The sequence below is a fragment of the Mus musculus genome, chromosome 16, assembly GCF_000001635.26.
Source record: "Mus musculus strain C57BL/6J chromosome 16, GRCm38.p6 C57BL/6J".
In the NCBI taxonomy this organism is placed as follows: Eukaryota; Metazoa; Chordata; class Mammalia; order Rodentia; family Muridae; genus Mus; species Mus musculus.
This window is the reverse complement of record NC_000082.6, coordinates 64866162-64874861: the sequence shown is the minus strand read 5'-3', so window position 1 is coordinate 64874861 and position 8700 is coordinate 64866162. Positions and strand designations below refer to the sequence as shown.

The 8700-nt window shown below is 40.3% G+C and overlaps 1 long non-coding RNA gene across 1 annotated transcript; it reads left to right on the top strand.

The window, feature by feature from the left end:
• The first annotated feature begins 515 nt into the window (after positions 1-515).
• On the top strand, positions 516-3089 carry Gm33971. The gene is made up of 2 exons (XR_384922.3): positions 516-1186; positions 2856-3089. It is a non-coding gene; the product is annotated as a predicted gene, 33971 (long non-coding RNA).
• The last annotated feature ends 5611 nt before the right edge of the window (positions 3090-8700 follow it).

Here is an 8700-nt window from a genome sequence, read left to right as displayed (position 1 = left end):
TCTCTAGAATATAATGGGGACAGTTAATGTTGTAAATACTATTTAAATGTACTCATTTCTATATGGAAATTTAAGAAAGATATGTTGTATTCCAGCCAGAGGGATTAACGATGTGTACTAAGGGTGTGTCTGAATTCTGGTTAGATCATATAGACCTAGAAGTTCTTTGGATAGTATCCCTTCCTAGAGCAGCCATGTTGCTGGATTAAAACTCCTCTACAAAATGTATTAGGTCACCCCCTCCCCCCAAAAAGACAGAGAACAAAGGGAACTGGAGTAAATATGAATGTAAGGGTGAATATGATTATAATGTATTACATATATAGCTGTAATGCTATAATGGTCAAATTGAGATCTATTGTACAGTATATTAAATTAATATGTGCTGGTAAATAATATTTGAAAGATTATGTGATCTTTTAAAAAACTACGTGGTCTTTTAAAAATTATATGGATTTTTTTTTTAAACTGTTAAATAAATCCTTTGTGTCACAGACAGAACATGTAATTTCATGTAGCTGTTACTTAACTTCAAAACTTTGCATGGCCCACAGGCCAGACAGCGTGCATGATCACAGCGTATGATTTTTAAAAATTCTTTCATTTGAGCATTTTTTTGATGAGGAACAGTACTAGCATGGCTCAGAAAGACAGAGACAGGAACTGGTGGACAGTGCACATGGAGCTGAGAGCTTCGTTTCCTGTGTTCCTTATCTTCGTTGGAATGTTTCACATCTTTGCTGTTAGAAGTCTCTGGTCCCATATTCCTTCCCGCATTCCTTCAGAGGTCAAGGGTATCCTCGAGGGTAGAGAGAAACTGACTTTTAGGGCAGTAAGACTGCAGATTGCAGAGCTGACGGAAGAGCACACAGCGAGGGCGGGGCTTACCTCTCGGGCTGCTGCAGAGTTCCCAGAAACTAGTTTCACTTTCAGCTGCTCTGAGTAATGGGCATGGTCTCAGCCCGGAGTACAGTTTTCCCTTTCATGCATCCTTAACAAAGAACTAGCGTTTTCCACCAAGCCTCTTGTAACATACCCAGCTAGCAAAGGCTCTTGCTAACTAACCCGTGTTTACTTGCTTGCGCTGGCGACCAAGCCGTAATTAACGATGCTGTAATTAACAATGCCGGTCTTGTTATCAGAGTCTCCCGGGAACACTGTGAGCGGACTCGCCTGCTGAAATGAGGTGTAGTAACTTTCCTAGACTTATGTTTTGTGTGACCCTCGCATGGTGAGTGCCCAATGTCTCAGCGCCTCCGGTATGGGGTTTTACCTATCTGATTTGAGGACTCTGAGCCCCACCGGACAGAAGCTGCCACTTAGCCCGTGTAATCCTCTCAGAGCCTAGCTGAAACAGGACGGGCACTCAGTAACGTGATATGTTCAGCAAGAAAAACAAACTGAGACTTGAACCAGGAAGAAACGTGTCCTAATGAACAATTGTCTCAGCTAAGTATCACAATTACCACTAACTCACTTTATGGAACGTGAATTTTATGTATACATTAATTAACCTTAAAAATTAAACATGAGTAGTTTTTTTTGTTTTTTTTTGTTTTTTTTTGTTTTTTTTTTAAAGTCAGTTTAGTACCCGGTTTAAGTAGCTTCGGTCAGGTAAAACAAGGGCAATATATATATAAACTTAACTCTTCCAGATTCCCCTACATCTTTTATCTAAATCCAGCAAGCATAAAATATACATAAAATTCCACCGAGTCTCAACATAGTATCAAGCGCGGAAGGGGGATAACTGAGATGCTGAGATGAAATTGCCTGTGTAGAATAAGAGGACGCTGAATCTCACTTACTCCGGGTTGAATTTCCATTCAACTGACCTAAGAAATTCAAACTTTCTCTTCAGTGTCTAGATACTCCCCCACCGGACCCAAAAGAGAAAGAACAAGATGTAACAATTGTATAGTTCTAATAGATACAACAGCTGAAACGTCATGAAAACAAAAACCACACCAATCAATCAAACAACCAAACAAACCCTTCTCAGATCAGGAAGTGTCTTCCCAGAATACTACAGACAATTAAAATGAAAGAAAGAAAGAAAGAAAGAAAGAAAGAAAGAAAGAGGGAGGGAGGGAGGGAGGGAGGGAGGGAGGGGGGAGGGAGGGGGGGAGGGAGGGAGGGGGGGAGGGAGGGAGGGAGGGAGGGAGGGAAGGAAGGAAGGAAGGAAGGAAGGAAGGAAGGAAGGAAGGAAGGAAGGAAGGAAGGAAGGAAGGGAAAGGGAAGGGAAGGGAAGGAAGGCAGGCAAGCATCAGCAGTAAGAATGACGTCCTAGGAGTCTTGTAGCAGCTCACTCTTGTTATCCATCTTGGCAGACTGAATCCCTCCAAGACTCAACCCAGTTAAGCCACGCCTTTTGGCTTTTGTTTGTTTTGCTTTGAGGCAGACCTTGCTGAGCTTGATCTCATGGCTATGTCCCTTTCTGCCTCCTGGTTAAAAAAACAAAAACAAAAACAGTGGTCCTCAACCTTCCTAATGCTGCAACCCTTAAAAACGCATACAATTACATCCATTACTACTTTATAACTTTAGCTTTGCTACTTTTGTGAATCGTCATGTAAATATTTGGGGGGGAGGGTTGGGATATTGCATCCATTTAGCCATGCAGCAGAACAGCAGTGCTGGTTTCTCACTCCACAACCTATGACCTCCTAGCACAGGCCATTGAACAACTGTACAGAGAGCGAGGGGAGTGTTAACACTACATCCACAGTCATGAGGTAGAGACAGAAATGCTTGTGTTCACTTAACTTCCTCTGTTTTTCTCTTTTATTTAGTCTAAGACCTAGGCAATGAGATAGATAATACCACTCACACTGAGTGTGCTTATTCTTCCTCAGTTGAACCTCTCTGGATACATCGTCACCGGTAAACCCAGAGGTGGGCCTCCTAGGCCCAAATCCAGTCAACTGGACAATGAAGATCACCCATCACATATATATTTGGACTTATTCCGACTATTCCTGTGTTGTCTTTTGCACTACTTTCTTGGTTTATTTCTTTATTGATTTGTCTGCTCCATTGAATCCTTTTCTCTGAGTTTTGTGTTGTATTACAAGTTCTGTGCCAATTCTTGGTGTGTTTTGTTGTTCCTTTTTGTATGCAAATTTGCTTTATGAGAATATTTAGTAGTAAACTGTAGCTGCATAAAAGGATTATAATTTTTTTGAAAGTTGGAGTACATTTTAAAGCTTAACTTCCTTTTGAATTTTCCCCATGATCTCATCCCAATCTGTAAAATAATAGTACCATCAAGAATTTTAGCTGGACGTGGTGGCACATGCCTTTAATCCCAGCACTTGGGAGGCAGAGGCAGGTGGATTTCTGAGTTCGAGGCCAGCCTGGTCTACAAAGTGAGTTTCAGGACAGCCAGGGCTATACAGAGAAACCCTGTCTTGAAAACCAAAAAAAAAAAAAAAAAAGAAAAAGAAGAAGAATTCTAATCAAACTATGTCCTCATATCTGAAATGATTCTAAGAAATCTTTTACAAAAATTATTTTATTATATTTTAATTATGTATTTTTCTATGGTTTTGTGCACGTGAAGGCTGAGTCCGAAGAGGTCAGAAGAGGGTGTGGGATACCCTGGAGTTGGCAGCACAGATGGCTCTGAGCTGCATGATGAGAACGCTGAGAACCAAGTTTGGGTTCTCTGGAAAGCACTGTTCGTTCTTAGCACTGAGCCATGTTTTCACAATTACTTGGATTTTTTTTTGTAGGTGATGATTCTGGAGACTATGAGAATAATTTTTATTTTGATCTTAAACATGCATTCTAATTTCAGTAAATGCACCCATGTAGTCTCAAAATAACAAATCCTCACAAGTTTGGGAGGGATTGATCTATTGATTTCTAGATGCTAGCCAATGTTTCAATAAAACCTCTCGACACAAAGTAGTCTCTTTGTATCTTTTTTTAAAAAAGATTTATTTATTTATTTAATGTATATGAGTTATTTAATGTATATGAGTACGCTGTAACTGTACAGAGGGTTGTGAGCCACCATGTGGCTGCTGGAATTTGAACTCGGGACCTTTGGAAGAATAGTCAGTGCTCTTAACCACTGAGTCATCTACCTCTCCAGCCCTCTTTTTGTATCTTAAGGATGCTAAGCCTAGAGAGGACCATGCACATCTTGCTTCATGGTGTTTGTGATGTGTCACTTTTTATACGGGTAGCATCTCCTTTTGTGGATGTTTAAAGAACCCCTCTGAGTCCTAAGAGTTCTGAAACTGCACAGGTGTCTATTATCATTGTCTTATCATTATTACCCACATCACTATATATGTTGTTGTTGTCACTAAGATCCAGTCTCACTGCCAGGATGCCCTGAAACTTGCTATATAGCCCAGGTTTGTAACAAGCCTTCTATCTGCCAAGTGCTAAATACAGGCCCTTGCCTTTTCTTTTTCTTTTTCTTTTTTTTTTTTTTTCAGCTTTTCATTGTCTTTACACTTTTGAGAGAAATGAGATACATTTAAAACAGTTCTCTGTGCTCTTTCTTTTAGCTCATTTAGGTTGCTGATAGGCTCAGTGTCCAATGACAAACCTGTCTTAGGAGCTAAGGAATTATAAATTACAAATTACTTTCTTACTCTTCAAGCTTACAGGGACTGTCTCAGCTGCTTTCCGATTGCTGTGAGTAGACACTAAAACCAAGGCAACTTATACATGGAAGCATTTAATTGGGGTTGGCTTACAGTTTCAGAGGGTGAGCCCATGACCATTGTGGCCAGGAATATGGCCACTAGCAGACCATAGTACCAGAGCAGTAGCTGAGAGTTTACTCCCCCAAGCATCAGGTAGAGAGAGCCAGACAGGACCTGGCCCGGCTTTTGAAACCTCAAAACCCACCCCCTAGTGACACAGGTCCTCTGAGAAGGCCCACTTCCTAGTCCTTCATAAACAGTCTAGTAACTGGAGATCAAACATCCAAACATCTGAGCCCATTTGGGCCATACTCATTGAAACCACCTCAATAACCCTGAATTCTTCAGTTTTTTCTGCATTCTTTTTATCTGTGGCACTGCAGACACCTTTCCTGATACCCCAGCGACAGTTTCTTCAGAGATCCTTCCTCTTTGAAAGGCAGGGCTGTGGGCTTTAAGTTTTCCCTCTGTTTCATCTCACACTACATCTTCTTGATTTGCTAAATCTTCAGCATGTTCTTCACTATCCATCTAGAGCCTGCTGATAATTTATGATCTGGTTTTATTACCATGGTCTCGAAAGCACCATCGAGACATTCTTGACTAGGTTCAGCAAGCAAGATGGAGCTCCGCCATCTCCTTTGCCATCTTGCTGCGACTATGGAAAACTTTGTTGTTGTTGTTGTTTATTTGTTTGTTTGTTTATAGTCAGTGAGTGAAACTGTTATGATGGATTGAATGGTGTCCCCTCCCAAAACAAATGCCAGAAGCTGTGACTAGGACTCGGTTTTGAAATACAGATGACCGAGTTGCAGTAGCTTGCCTTATGGTATCACAGCTTTCAGCTTTCACTTTATGTTTGTGAAGAAAAAAAATGCTTCATTTTTAATTTTTTTCCCTGGATTTTGTAGTGTGGTGCTTTCTTGTCATGCTGGGTAGCAGTGGGTAGGAATACATAGTTAACACTTAGCTGCATGAGTACAAGGATAAACATCAGATAATTTAAGCACACTGTGCTGCTAAGCTGTGAGGTGCAGTAGTTAAGTATATTAGATGTGTTTTTTTTAAACCTGTGATAGATATTTTCCATTTACAGTGGAGTTAATCCGGAGATAATTCTTCACCACCTAAGAAGTATCTCTAGAACAGAGCACAGACTTAATTAAGTTGGAAAGCATTAAAATGTTCCTAGTTCAGCGTGAATGGTGTTCTTACAAGCACAGGGAAACTTAAATACAGACCCAAAGAAAGAATTCCATAGAACAACAGAAACAGAGACTGGAGGAGGCAGTTGTCAGTCAAGAAGTATCAATGATTTCTGGCAAACCACAAAACTAGCAAGGAGCGGGAAGGATTCCCCCGCCCCCTGGTTTCAAGAGTGCAGCCTTTAGAAGTCCCCAGACTGTACTTCCCGAAACCCAGCGTGCAGGTATGCCAGGCAAGTGCCTTATCAGCAGGATACATCAATCAACCGTGTGCCAACACCTTGACTCTAAGTTTGTAGTTTCCAGAATTGTGGGAGAACATATTTGTGTTGTTTTTAGCTACCCAGTTTGTGTTTGCCTGCCTATGAGAATTGCTGGAAGTGGATATAGCTGCAATTCCTGGTTTTAATGGCAACTCTGTGAATATGTTTCTACCAATCTCACCTACAAGAAGACCATAGAGTTAAATGAAGTGACACTTGAGTTATAAGGACTTGAGGGACAAAGGTCTAAGTTAGGCCTCCCAGTCTTCCCCTTCTTGCAGAAGAAAGATGGTCGCACTTGAATGAATGGGCTTTTTAAGATGGTCTCACTTGATGGATGGGCTTTTGTCATGGTCCATTCACATTTGGGAGAACAATCTTTACTCAGTCTACAGTTCAAGTATGAGTTTCCTTCAAAAGCACCCTCGTAGTCACCACAAGAATAATAACAGATTTCAGTGTGCCCCTTGGCCAAGTCACTCCAGTCAGAAATCTGTCACAAGTCCACCCGTCTTAACCTGGTAGCGGCGTGTATCTATTTAAGCTGTACTTAATATCTAAATAAAGGCAATATCAAGGATGTCATGCCACATAACACCTGCGCACGCACGCACACACGCACACACACACACACACACAAGCATCAGGAGGGATACTTTACAGGTGTGGGCTACATCTTTTGGAATAAATAAAACAGCAAATTCAAAGAAGTTATTTTTTTTAAACAAATGACTTTAAGAAATGTTATATGAAAATTATATGAAGAAGTAAATGCCCGTATTTCAATGGTGAGTGGTCATTTACATGGTCACAGTAATGGAAATACTACCTATCGATTTCAGCTATATAAAAATCCTATGGTTAAGGAAATTGTGGGATCATGATAGAACAGGTAAAATGATCTTTCTAACCTTCATCTTCAAAACTGATGAACCAAAATGACAACATAAAGAATATACTAAGAAACAGGACAGTGTTAGTCCAGAGCTATGTAGAGAGAACACCATCCCAACAAAATAAATGGATAGAAAAAGAAAGAAATAGAATTATCTTAGAATAAAACTGAACAACCAACCAACCAATGAAATAAACAGGACAGCCGGGCAGTGGTGGTGCACGCCTTTAATCCCAGCACTTGGGAGGCAGAGGCAGGCGGGTTTCTGAGTTTGAGGCTAGCCTGGTCTACAGAGAGAAACCTTGTCTCGAAAAAACCAAATAAATAAATAAATAAGCAAACAAACAAACAAAGAGGACGGTGATTATCACAATAAACATCTAGAGAAGTTTCAGAGGGGAGATTTTCGAGGACTCTGCCTGGAAGAACAAGGCAGAGTAGAGGAAGAAGCTGAGACTGCTGCTATGGTCACTTTGCATCATCCGATGCCAGAAATCATGGGCACATATTTGTTCTGACAAAAACAACTTTTAAAAGAATCCAGAGCAAAAAAAAAAAAATTAAAGCCAATTATTTGGCTATAATTTCTAAACACATCTAGACATGTTATTTCTTAAATGGAGCACGGTGATTGACACCCTATGCAGGCTTCTGGAGACCGTAATTACATTGATCAGATATTTATCGTATTAGCTTCATCAATACTGGTTAAAACACAAAAAGCCAATGTGACAGGCACATTAACACTCACCTAGTGAGTTTAAAGCTAAATGCTTTATAACTCCATAGGGGATTTTATTGCCAGTCTCCGTTCACTGGAAATGTAGACCCTGAAGTCATGTTTTTTAGGACATGAGTCAGGACTCTAGCTGTCACATTCTGTCAGGATATGATGACTGAGATAAAACTTTTTGCTTGATGCTTTTAAAAATGCAGACTGATAAGTTCAGATTTCTAGACAAGAATAACCTTCGGGGGTCTCACACTGAATTGATGATATCCTGTTATCCAAAACATCAACATCAGAAATTTACAGCGGCCCTCAGCAGGAAGGAACCACCTAGGAAGAGATTCAGGAGAGATGGCCAGTGTAGACAGAGAACTGCTGCACTTTTAATATTTACCATTTGCCTAATGAGTACCATGTCAGCAAGCAAGGATACAGTCTGCAACGTCTAAGCAGAAAAAGAAAATTCAAAAGACTTAAGATCTGAGATGGCAACCTCTGTGGAGAAAAATAGGTTCAGATGAATACTGGTGGTATTTTTCCTCTTCTTTTTTCTCTCTCTCTTTCTTTCTTCCTTTCTTTCTCTCTCTCTCTCTCTCTCTCTCTCTCTCTCTCTTTCTTTCTTTCTTTCTTTCTTTTAAGATTTATTTATTTATTATATGTGAGTACACTGTAGCTGCCTTCAGACACACCAGAAGAAAGCGTCAGATCTCATTACGGATGGTTGTGAGCCACCATGTGGTTGCTGAGATTTGAACTCAGGACCTTGGGAATAGGAGTCAGTGCTCTTAACTGCTGAGCCATCTCTCCATCCCCCTTCTTTTTCTTTTATTAGATATTTTCTTTTCTTTTTTGTTTTGTTTTTGTTTGTTTGTTTGTTTTTGTTAGTTTGTTTTGTTTTGGGAGACAGGATTTCTCTGTATAGCCCTGGCTGTCCTGGAACTCA